General features: G+C 41.5%; 1 non-coding gene across 1 annotated transcript; it reads right to left on the reverse strand.

The window, feature by feature from the left end:
• Positions 1–12,377: 12,377 nt before the first annotated feature.
• On the reverse strand, positions 12,378–12,483 carry LOC120111804. The gene has a single exon (XR_005513200.1). It is a non-coding gene; the product is annotated as a small nucleolar RNA R71 (small nucleolar RNA).
• Positions 12,484–13,597: the final 1,114 nt, after the last annotated feature.

Below are 13,597 nucleotides of genomic sequence, written 5' to 3' on the forward strand. Positions count from 1 at the left end.
AAGAGAAAAGGGTACCCCCCTCCACTTAAGGAACAGACATCTCCGCTACCTATCTAATGTGGGACTAGGTTCGGACCCTTCAGGCCCACAACATACCCCCTAGTGGAAAGGTCTGTTCCGGGGTGAAGGGCTCTCAACGAAAGCACCAATGATGAGGCCGAGGTCAAGCCCCGGATCCCAGAATGTTAGTCTGCACACAAGCTTAGGCAACGGAAGCGACTGCTTCTCCCAGGAGGTATTGTCCGCTTTGAAGGGGGTTTCATAGTCTCCTCCCAACGCACGGCTTTGCCCCACAAAAGGCGTCTCCTAAGAGAAAGAGGTACCCCCCTCCACTTAAGGAACAGACCTATCCGCTACCTATCCGATGTGGGACTAAGCTCGGACCCTTCAGGCCCACAACACTACCAGTGCAATCAACCGGGGCACCTATTCAACTAATGCCCAAAACGAGCGATAACCAATCTCGCCGAAGCCGACGACATTGATGAGGGACATGATGATGCATTAGATGAGGAGGGCTACGATGATGAGTCTATCACCTACAAGGATGATGGGGAAGCTCTCTCCCTCGTGGTGCAACGATTGATGTACGCACCATGTCAGAAACTTGACTTCTTGCGGCATCGTATCTTTCGAACCACGTGCACCATGAACCAAAAGGTGTGCGACCTCATCATCGACGGTGGAAGTAGTGAAAACATTGCTTCCAAGTCCTAGGTGGAAAAGCTCCAACTTCCTATAGAAACGCATCCGACACCCTACAAAATTAGGTGGCTTAAAGATATTGGTGAAATCAAGGTAACTTTGCACTGTAGAGTTTCCTTTTCTATTGAAAAACATTATGAAGATGAGATATTATGTGATATAGTGGATATGAACGCCTACCACATTCTTCTAAGCAGACCTTGGCAGTTCAATATGAACACCATCCATAGAGGTCGAGACAATACTTATGCCTTTACCAAAAATGGGCATAAGATTGTCCTTAGACCTATGCGAGAAGGAACTCGTCCCAAGCTTTCTCGAGTGGACGAATGATCCTTCCTAGTTACTAATAATTTTGAAAGTGATATGAAAAAGATTGAAAAAATCGATGCCCAAGAGATGTGCACCCTACTCCAAGGCTTCAAGGACATCATGCCCAAGGAGTTACCTAACAGCCTTCCTCCCATGCGAGACATTCAACACCAAATCAATCTCACACCTGGTGCTAGCCTCCCAAACCTTCGACAATACCAGATGAGCCCGAAGGAGCATGAGATCCTAAGAACCAGGTGGAAGATTTAATCCGCAAGGGGCTAGTTCGTGAAAGCATGAGCCCTTGCGCGGTACCAGCACTGCTGACTTCCAAGAAGGATGAAAGCTGGAGGATGTGCATCAACAATCACACCATCAACAAAATCACCATCAAATACTGCTTCTCCATCCTCCGCCTGGACGACATGCTCGATATGCTAGAAGGTGCCAAGATCTTCTCCAAGGTCGACCTCAAGAGAGGCTACCACCAAATACAATCTGTCTTGGAGATGAATAGAAGATAGCTTTCAAAACGAAAGAAGGCCTATACGAGTGTCGTGATGCCATTCGAACTCTCGAATGCTCCGAGTATCTTTATGCGCCTGATGAACTAGGTACTCAAATCCTTCTTTAGCAAGTTTCTGGTTGTTTATTTTGACGGCATCCTTATGTATAGCCAGACGAAAGAGGACCATCTCGAGCACCTACGGCAAGTCTTCTCCGCACTCCGAGAAATCCAACTTTTCCGCAACCTCAAAAAATGCAGCTTCATGATATCTAGCTTGGTGTTCTTGGGCTATATTGTGAGCAGCAATGGCATCTGCATCGACGACGAGAAGGTGCGAGCCATCCGAGAATGGCCTACCCCAAAGAATGCAACAAAGATGCGGAGCTTCCATGGCTTAGCAACCTTCTATCAGTGATTCGTGCGCAATTTCAGCAGCATTGCGATGCCTCTGGAGTAGGCATTGGCGCAGTCCTTTCCCGAGAATCGAGACCCATGGCCTTCTATAGTGAAAAGCTTAGTGAAACAAGAAAGAAGTGGTCCAATTACGAACTCGAGCTGTACGCGGTGGTCCGAGCCTTGAAGCATTGGGAGCACTACCTCTTCCAGAGGGAGTTCCTACTACATACCGACCACCAAGCCCTCAAGTTGCTCGATAGCTCGAAGAACACCAATCGGATGCATGCCTGATGGATTGCCACACTCTAGAAGTTCACTTATGTTATCAAACATAAGGCAGGGCACCTGAACAAAGTTGCTGACACTCTTAGTCGAAGGGCCGACCTGCTGGTCACCATGCAAACTGAGGTTGTAGGCTTCAACTTCCTTAAAGACCTCTATGCCGAGGATGAAGACTTCTAGGAGATCTAGAAAAAGTGCAAATCAAACAAACGGGGGAAGGCGGCTTCCACATCGAAGAGGGCTACCTCTTCAAAGGCAACCAACTCTGTATTCTCTAAAGTTCACTTCGAGAGCATCTCATTCGAGAGCTAAATTGCGGAGGTCTCAGTGGTCACCTTGGCCAAGACAAATCCAGCACCCTCGTGGAAGAAAAGTACTACTGGCCCTAGCTTAGGAAGAACGTCGGCAATTTCATGCGCCACTGCTACATCTGCCAAACATCAAAGGGCCAGTCACAAAATGTGGGGCTCTACACCCCGTTTTCCGTCCCGTGGGAAGATATATCCATAGACTTGGTCCTGGAACTACCAAGAACCCAAAGAGGCATAGACTCCATCTTCGTCGTCGTCAACAAATTCTCTAAGATGGGTCATTTCATCCCATGCAAGAAGACGGCAGATGCAGTTAATATTGCCAACCTCTTATTCTGTGAAGTTGTTCGCCTGCACGGAATTCCAAAAACAATCATGTCTAATCAAGATAGCAAGTTTCTCAGCCATTTTTGGAGGACACTATAGCGACAGCTCGACACCACCCTCTAGTACAGCAGCACATGCCACCCATAGACGGACGGTCAAACGGAGGCAACCAACCGAACCTTGGGTAACATGCTCCATTGTATTGCAGGAAAGAGGCCAAAGCAGTGGAACCTAGCACTATTCCAAGTAGAGTTCGCATACAACAACATGCTCAACAGATTGACCGAAAAGACTTCTTTTGAAATCGTGTACGGTCGCACGCCGAGTCATACTCTTGATTTGGTTCTCCTCCCAAAGCTCCCAGGGATGAACATCTCCACTGATCGCATGATTGAAAAGCTCTCCGCCATGCACTCCGAAGTGAAGGAAAAGATCAAGGAGGCAAACGCCAAATACAAGCACGATGCAGATCAGCATCGACGAATCAAAACTTTTAATAAAGGTGATCTCGTCATGGCACACCTACGAAAAGAACGCTTTCCAGTGGGCACCTACAACAAGATGAAGCCAAAGAAGACTGGACCCTACAAAGTTCTCCGCAAAATCAACGACAATGCCTACGTTGTAGACCTTCCTAATGATTTCCATATCTCCCGAACATTTAATGTGAAGGACTTATACGAGTACCACGAATCAAACATCACTCAATTAAACTCGGGGTCGAGTTCTTCATAGGAGGGAGGCCCTGATGCAGGTGTCCACTCCAAATCTTCTACCCATGATCTAAGCCGCACCTAGTTTGAAGAATTCAGCCAAAGAAGAAAAGGCCAACCAAGGCGTCCACTCCAAATGTCCTATCTGTGATCTCAGCCGCACCTAATTGGAGAATCCAGCCAAAGAAGAAAAGGCCAACCAAGGCATCCACTCCTAATCTTCTATCCACGATCTCAGCCGTACCTTGTTTGGAGAATCCAGCCAAAGAAGAAAAAGCCAACCAACCCATTGAATCTTTTTAGCATCTTTTTAGAATTATTGCTCTAAAATTTTGCTTCAGCGAATCCATTGAATCTTTTCAGCATTTCTAGAATTATTTTTCTAAAATTTTTCTTTATTTTTCTTGTCTTTCTACTTATGTGTGGCTCGCCTTTATTATATAAAGGCCCCACTCCCTTGTATTGGATTCATTGAAGTTTTGAGTTATCAAATTATTCCACAAATTTTCTTTTGGTGTGATCACAAGAGAGCAATGTGCTTGCTCGTCCCGTTCCATCCTTCTTCGAAGGCGACATGCTCGCCTCGACCTGCTTCCCCTGCGCCAGCTTAGGAGAAAAAAAGTAGATCAATTCGGGGGGAAGGAAATAAATTAAGAATTTTTTTGTCTAATGGGATAGAGAAAACATAGAAAAAGTTATAAAGAGAGTGGTTAAATTATAAGTAAGATTTCTTTATATTGGTTGTTGTCTCTCATAATCACTTCATACATACAAAAGAAAAAAATTAGAGATGACTTTGATTAAGGCTCAGCATTAATCCAGAAATTACTTATGTCTGATAGAAATGTCAAATTATAAACCTACCATCTTGCTAGTTATGGAACATAGACCCATACCCCATTCAAGAAGATCTAGCACAAACGTTTTTCTACAAATGAGGTTAGATGAAGGTTAGACCCTATGAAAGGTTGTCCTTAACATTCAGCAAGGTCGTGTATTCCAAATACTGTAGCATGATTGAATGTTTAAGGATAACCGTGGAGGGTGCCGCCTATCATATTTCAGAAATAAAGGAAGAATTACATGTGCTATATAAGAATAGCTTGAAGATTCAAATGCAGAACCTCTTCTCAACCAAGGAGTGCAACCATCGGGCCATTGCCTTGTTTGCGTAATAGCAGCAGGTCCGATCTTACATTTCATAATGTAGGATTATCACTTTTTGATGACTATTATAGGAATGATTTTGATATTGCAATGTCCCGTATATTTTAAATCAAACAAGCATGCGATTGATCATGACTCACCACCACCAACCCAATTTACCACTAATTCCTTGGTTAGAAAGTCAAAGACAACCACAAATTTTCTACTAGCAATTGATCGAAGATTGTCGCATACTTGATTGAGACTAAATAGCTCGCACCCTCTCTATAAATAAAGTTGATTTTGCATTAAGACCTTGGATGCTATAGAGGATTATTGTCTTAAGTACTTGGCAGGGGCCTCATGTAAAAGTATTTGGTTATTCACAACACTGTATTCCGTAACTCTATATTCTATTTTTTCTCGGAAAAAAAAACTCTAAATATTACTCAATTTGAAGGCAACTTATCATCTTTGGAAATTGAGGGGAAACTAGAATCCCACCACATTCCCTCATGGCTTCATATTTTCATGCTTCTCTTTGTAACATCCATCCAAACCTATAGACTTGAACCAATTAGTGGAGACTTCTCAGCGGCTCAAAACGCCAGCAATTCATCACCACTTTTATCTCACATTCCACTTTCAAGCTGGTAGACGCCCTTCTTCCTAGATCTTGCATCTCTTCCCACTTTCTTCGAAGAATATTAATCAATTTATCCCCAGTTGCATCTCTCCACCAACCAATCCCAAGATATCTTGTGTCCGAGATAATCTCCTAGAGTTATTTTCTCCTTTCTATAAGATAGCCATTGGTGGTATTGTTATTCTAGAGTATGTAATGTTGGAGAGGAGATAAGGCTTGTTTCTTGTGTAGCACTAAAAAAGTAGAGTGTTAGGTAACTAGGCTGCTGAGAAAGGATAGGGTACTTCCAAAGCTTCTCACCCTTGGAAAGGTGACCCAGATGACGAGGTGGAGTCCATCATATGGGACTGCATACAAGGAGACAGACCCCATTCTTCTGCTGAAGGCATAGCACAAGTGATAGCAACACCTGCATAGAGACCTCGGCAGAGATGGAAAAACTATCATCACTCCATGGACTGGTGATTCTATTGGCTTTCTCTCATCTAATTGATTCCTCCCATGCAGTCCCCTCGACAAGTATGCCGTCTGTTTACCTGATCTTTCTCGTAGGAAAAGCACCTTCGTGTTCTTCTTTATATTTTATCAGCTTCCATTGCTGCAGGGGCTCAAAGAAAGATGGAGGAAACTGGAAACCATGGGGCTCTTAGCGAAACCGCTCGGGTAATGCATGCAACTCGATCAAAATTCCTATGAGTTGATTTTCAACAGATTACTAGTGTATTACTTCTATCACTCTTTCATAAAACTCATTTGTCATGCAACATCTGTTCTTGCTTCGATGTAGATCGCCTGTTAGTCAAAATTCTGAGATATCTGAAACTTTTCATTGTTTTGTATATCCTCTGCTAGAAGAAAGATCGGTATCTAGCGATTATGGAATTCCTTCAATCTCTAGATGAATTACAATGTCATTCCTAGCTCTAGAATAGTGTATACTCAGCTGGAACTATTCTTCTTTTTTTTTTGGTATCATCATTCCCACTTGAATTAGACTTCTGCTCATGATGTTTTTTCCCTTTTCGTCTGATTTCTACAAATTCGTCTCCTGTTCTCTTAGAAGAGTTCTGCAATCGAAGCCACTGATTTCTTAAACTAGTGGTTCAAAACTTCAAATTTTCACATTCGTTAAGAAAAAAAAAAAAAGGTTCAGGAGATTGAAAGCCTTGGCTTTTATAGTCCTCTATTTTTCTTTCCATCTCTTGTAGAAACAGCATTAACTCTTGGCAATGAACACAGATCATCAACAAGGACACATTGGAAGATATCAGGGATGAAAGGATGGATTTGGAGATCAATGACTATCCAGGATCAGGTGCTAATGATCGCCATACTCCGAGGCCACCGGAAAGAGCTGACTTGGAGCTGATTGTAAACTAATCTGTCTCTTTTATCACCACAGATGTTGTTCTTTATAGATATCTCAACATCTAATAGCTCATCGATGAACATGCTACTTAAGTCATGTACTAAGAATCTAAGTTGCTGCTGCTCAATTAGTTTAATGGAGGGCAAGGAAGGAGTGAATAAAGTTATCTGTTAGTACTCCTCAAGCAGCTTTAATATAGGGTAAGGAGAGAGCAAATAAAGTTGTCAGCAACAGCAAAGGCCCCTCGGATCCTTGTAATTGGATTGCTCTATGTTGTATAATAATGGTGAAATTTGTGATTACAAAGAGATAAATTTGCATGCTTCAATTTGAATATTCTATAAATTTTGGGACCATTCTAAATTTGAGAGGATTGAAGAACTTAATGTGGTCTGTAGGATTTTTGAAAGTTTTCTGCTTTTAGGAAATACTGTCTTTTTTGGTCATTGCCACAATGTTTAGAAACAATTGAGATTAGCAAACAAGAGAGATAACTAGCAAACATAATAAACAGCAAATGTTTCTCAGAAAGATAGAAGTTGCTGGAAATCATATTGGGAATGAAGGGGAGATATAAAATTTCAGGTTGCTGCAAAATCATTTCTACATGGTCATGACTCTTGAAGAAGCAAGATATGACCATGTAGATAGTGGTGATTGGAATATTGTCAGATTACTTAGATGCATGGAATTGCGTTCCAATCAATAAAAGTTAAATTATTTCGCCTAGCTAGCCTCATGACTTACGTCGATCCTTTCCTAAATTTTATAGCAACCTAATATCTAAACATCTAAAATTTTAAAACTTTTACATGTTAGAAGAAAAAAAAAGTGCCACGTAGCCTTTTCATAACAGCCTAATACCTAATCCAAAAAAACTGGCTGAAAGGTATTTTTTGAGTTCCTTAGTCCTGTATAAGTATCTAAGATCTTTCCGGTATATAACTAATATGGGTTAAATATACGGATCCTCACATACTCCTCCGTTTAAGCCTTGATGTGCTCATTAGGCTAAGGGTCTAAATTCATTCAAATCTAATCACAATCACCACAATCGGCCCATGGTTAGCCTTAATGAGTATGTGCTGCAGTGTTCCTTATGTGTTGTAGTGTTCCTTATGTGTTGTAGTGTTCCTTAGTCTACATAGGTCATAGGTCAGATCTGCTCTGATATCTATTGTAACAACTTAAGACCGATATCAACTAAACACACGCCGACACGACTCCTCACACTCTTTCTCTCATCCATCTGAAGGCTCTTTGTAAGGACCCAAAATTTTATTGGACCTGAGCCGACTGCTGGGCCACATCACATACTTGACACATGTGGCAGAGAGCAAGACTTCCGATACGAAGGGTATTTTGGTCATAGTATAATTTCATGCTATTACACGATAGTCACATTCTATTAACAGAGATGAAGTTTGGAGCAATTTCGAAACTTGGAGAGTCTATTTAGAACTTCTTAAAGCCGTAGAGATATTTTTGGATCGATCCTAAATTAAGAAGGTGACCCTATAATTTTTCCAAATTATTATTAATTTTTTAAAATGTTATTAATAAAAATATTACCTTCTCCTTCTTTTTGTAATTTTGGATTTTTTTTTGGCTAAAGCGGGTAGATCATATCTGACGAGTACGGATGCACCAATAAAGTCGGAAAATAAAATGTCTCGGAGTGCCCAAGACAACTCCCCATATCCAGCCCATAAGGTACTACCGAAATAACTAGCCATATAAGTAGCCACACAATCCGCAACCCTATTGGCTTCTCAGAAAACATACTTGGCCTGGAAGGCCCCTCTGTCCCTCAACATAGCCTAGATGTCTTGGAGCAGTGGGTGGTCGCAGCCGTTACCCCTTGGGCCCTCCTGGATCCAACTGATAACTGTGGCCGAGTCACCCTCCAGGATAATACAGTTGGCTCGTAAATTGCACCGGGCATGATGAAGGCCCGCCTAAGCAGCCCTCAGCTCCACATCGGAAACCGAGATGTTGAATAGCTGACAGCCACCTGCATCCACAACCTTGGCGTACAGGTCTCGAATAACAAAACCTGCACCTCCTCTTGTACCTCTGTCCAAGACAGACCCATCGAAGTTGACTTTGAGGAAGCTCAAAGGTGGAGGCTCTCAGGTGAAAAATACCGTACGGAGTGCTTGATAAGTGCTGAATAATTTATAATTTAGTTATCTTTTCATAGCACTTATCAATGTTCTTAAACTGATAAATACATATTTTACCATGAAATTGAATAAACAATGAAATAAATTTAAATTATGGTAAGAAGTAAATAATTCTTTTCTTAAAACCGACTCTGAACTTGTCTCTCTTCCGGTTGCGATCTTTCATGAAAACTACAAGAAAACATAAAAGGAGGAGATTGTGTTGACCTGAATTATTAACCTGATGGAGTTGCAATCAAGCTAAGGGTATAATTCAATGGGCTTTGGTCCTGGTTAGATTGAAAGTTATAATTGTATGGAAAAATATTTGATTAACCCTTTTATTAAGTCACGGTCTGATCTGGTTGAGTTCAATCTGAAGCGGTTTAGTAAGAATAAAATGACATTGGGCTCAAGAACAAGTTCAAGCAAATCAACGATCATGACCCACCTCAAACCCAAAGTCAATTCCCAACCAATGCCTTGCGTGCCTTCATATAAAATTTATAATTTAAAATATATATATATAATAAAATAAAATAATAAAATTAATAAAAATAATTTCGGGAAGAATTACTAGATTCACTGTTCATATGAACAGTGTCCCGTGAAAACACTGTTCATATGAACAGTGTTTTAAAAATATATATATATAAATCAATAAAAAATAAATAAATAAATAAATAAATAAATAATAAAAAAAACCCACTGTTTATCTTCTTCCTCCCGCTATCCCGCTGTTTATTCCTCCCGCTATCTATCCTTCCCAGCTTCCCAACCACGTGATCACCATGCGTGCAGCCAGTTCCTCCCGTCAATCCCGCCAGCGATGCAGATCCTCCACGCGGTGCAGTCGGCGACCAGCCCCTCCGCGATCACCGTGCGTGCAACCAGCCTCCCGTTCCTCCGCCTGCATCCCCGCCTCCGCGCTGCCGTTCCGATCATCCAAGACAGGCTCCCAGCATATCACGCCACGGATCCGGCCACCTTCTCCTTCGGCTCCTCCCAACGCGCCCGTTTCTCCTTCAGCCAGCATCCCGGATGATCCAATCCCACGGCCATCCAACTCCTTCCGTCCGACTGCAAGCATGATCCCAGCCCCCTTCCGAATTTGAGATCTTTTGCATCCGTAAGCATCACGTGTCAACTCCATTCTGGAATCCCCAGCCTGTGATCCGGCCCTTCATCTGCCTCCCGGCACCACGCCGCAAAATCAGCTGCCGTGATCCGCTCTTCCTTCTCTCCGCGTGCGCCGGACGGCTATAAAAAGAGGGCGTTCGGTAGCAGCAAGGAGGAGCTGGGGGGGAGCTCGGTTCAACAGAAAAACAGGGGAGACCCCCTGTTTCAGTGAAAAGAAGAAGAAAGCCGAGAGGGAGATGAAGAAATAAAATAAAAAAAAGAGAGAAGAGAGAGAGGCTGGGAGCGGAAGGGAGTGAAGAGCAATTTTTTTATGAAAATGGGAGGACTTCCGGCCACCATGAGCAGCTAAGCCTCGGTTTAGGGGTTTGATGAAGCCATAGAGGAGTATTCGTTTCATTTTTATTGATTTGAGTTTGTATTGTAAGATGGTTGCATGATGAAGAATTTATCAATTGATCTTATGATTTATCCAATTTATGTGAATCATTTATCTTGCATAAAATATTTTACATAGATTGATCTATTTCATCGAATCCAACACCTGTGGTTTGGAGGAGATATTCATGTGACATCGATTTCATGTTTAATGACTTAATGATCAGATGCATCATGCTAGGTTAGACAGGTCATGCTTATCGTTAGAGTAGATGGTTTGTGCTAGACTTAGATGATTCATGCTGGGAATTAGTTATAATTTTCTTTTGTGATTGCTTTGGCTTGTAGTCGGAAGCAGTCAAGTCTTACATACAACTCAATCATTGAAAGCGTCACGGATATAAATCTATCGGTGGAATCTAACCCTAAACACCTCTCTCCATAGATAATTCATACTACTACACCCATATTAATTCTTAGTTTTTATCATTTACTCTAGCTTATCCCCTTTGAAGTAATTATTTAATTAGGAAAAATAACTTGTCTCCAATCCCTGTGGACCGACACCCGTAATCACTGTCCTACAGGATACGTGCTATTACGTGGTTTATTTTCAAAATTGAAATAACCGATCAATTTTTGGCGCCGTTGCCGGGGATTGCTAGCATAGTTATTTTTCTTATTAAAAAAAATTATTTAAAAAATTAAAAAAAAATTAAAAAAAAATTTCTATTATTGTTACTTTTCTTATCTTCTTTCTCTCCCTTACTAATTTTTATTTATTTATTTATTTTTTTATCAGGAATCGAAAAAAAAAATCTGGGATGATCAAAAGGAGAACTGCCGGAAAAGAAATGCTGTAGAGGTTTGCAAAAAAAAAAAAAAAATAAATTGCTGGGGAAATTCTCTTTGGTAACCTCTAAACTTTTCTTGTTTAAATTAATTATTGGCTTGAAATTTTGTGGTGATTGTTTGATTTTAATTATAGCAAAATTGTGAATGCATGCTTGATACACATACACAAATCAATTTGCACATAGTAAGGGCAATCACCCCAACAAGATAAGAGCCGGATTTCATCACCGGACTCTTGCCCAACTTAGGTGAACTCAATCTCACATAGTGTCACTTTAATTAAAATCAATTAGACGTTGGCTCCTAAGGACATTCGAGCTCAATAGGACGAAGATCACCGAAGGTTGCACCAATTTCGCTCTGTGGCTTAGTTGATGTCTAGGCAAGCTTTGTCCCTATAAGGGAGACAGTTCATCTGTTCGAGGCAAGTGGGTTTTAAGTGGGACCTTTGCGAACGCATCGTGACCCCTCCACTTACCTGGGAGCTTACCTGGTCAACTCGGTTCATTAGACCGGATTGGAGGCTTAGGTGCCCTCTTCAAACCAGTTAGGAGCTGTCTAGTGATTTTAGGACAAAGACTAGGATTGATATGCTTTTCTCTCTTTGCATGCTTGATTGATCGAGTACTAGTGTATGCACGGTAGTCGTTCTAGAGTACAAAACCTATTACCTTTTGACCCTGAAATAGAACGAACCCTTAGGAACATTCGAGCTAAGATCAAAACATTAGGATCATCCCCACCTCTTAAGATGGCTGAAGAACAACCCAAACTTCTGAGGGAGTACTTTACTCCCACTATTTACACTTTCCCATCTTGCATTCGATTACCTGAGGTAGCAGCTGTACAATATGAAATAAAGTCTAGTGTGATCCAAATGCTCCCATCTTTTTATGGGCTCACCAACGAAGACCCATACAAACATTTAGATGAATTTCTTGAGATTTGCACCACTGTCAAGATTCAGAACTTCACTGATGATGCCCTGAAACTTAGGTTATTCCCCTTCTCCCTTAAAGATAGAGCCAAACAATGGCTGAATTCTTTAGAAGCTAACTCAATTCGTTCTTGAGATCAAATGCAACAAGAATTTCTTAAAAAATACTTTCCTATAGGAAGAACGAACCAGTTTAGACGTGTCATTACAAGCTTCTCCCAAACCGAGGGAGAAGAATTTCATGAAGCTTGGGAGAGATTTCGGGACCTAATCCGTAAATGCCCTCATCATCAAATACCTAAGTGGCAGCTAGTGCAATGTTTCTATGACGGTTTGACGGAACGAAACCGTCAGATGATCGATGCTGCATGCGGGGGGACTTTCATGCTTCGAAATGAGCATGAAGCATGGCAACTATTTGAAAATCTTAATGAAAACTCCCTCCACCATGCTTCATGTTCTCGTCGAGCATCCCCGAATTCTCAAAGAAAAGGGACCATTTGTGAAATAAGTCATTCTATGGACCTGTCTAGCAAGATAGATGCATTGTCCCATAAGATTGACCAACTGATGATAGGTGGGCATTACATGAACTCTTCCCAAGCACAAGTGTGTACTATTTGTTCTAGCCCATCCCACCCTATTCATGAGTGCCCTTCAGCGCCCCATTCCCCGAACTCGTGCAAGAACACATCAATGCTGCTCAAACACAGCCTAGACCGGGTAATGACCCATTTTCCAATACATATAACCCGGGATGGCGAAATCATCCAAACTTTTCTTGGAAGCAGCAAGCTTCAAACACAGCCCAACCCTATTCCCAAAATTTTCAAAATCCTCAGAATTTTCAAACCCCACAAAATATTCATCCCTACCGTCCCTCAATTCAATTTCAACACACTCCTCCTCCACCCCAAAGAAACACAGCCTTTGAGGAGAAAGTGTTGAACGCCCTTCAAGGTTTGGAAACCATTACACAATTGGTGCACTCTCACACGCAATCAATGCCAAGCTAGAATCCCAAATGGGTCAACTAGCTAATGCACTAAACAAGCGAGAGGAAGGAAAGCTTCCAAGCCAACCACTAAGTAATCCTAGGGGACAATACATGGCTCAAGAAAATCAACTAAATGCAATTCATCATGAACAAGCCAATGCTTTGACTACTGATAGTCAACTTTAAAGACCACGCAATAGCACGTATCTAGCAGGATAGTGATTACGGGTATCGATCCACAGGGATTGGGGTATAGTTATTTTTCTTAAAAATAAAAATATTTAAAATGATGAATTTGTGAAGACTATTAGCTAAGCAATTGAATAAAAAAAATGCAATTAAAATGATATCAATTTGGGAGAACCTAGGGCAAGGAATTCACCACTAACATCGGAACAAGGGTTATTTATATT

The sequence above is a fragment of the Phoenix dactylifera genome, chromosome 8 (assembly GCF_009389715.1).
Source record: "Phoenix dactylifera cultivar Barhee BC4 chromosome 8, palm_55x_up_171113_PBpolish2nd_filt_p, whole genome shotgun sequence".
In the NCBI taxonomy this organism is placed as follows: Eukaryota; Viridiplantae; Streptophyta; class Magnoliopsida; order Arecales; family Arecaceae; genus Phoenix; species Phoenix dactylifera.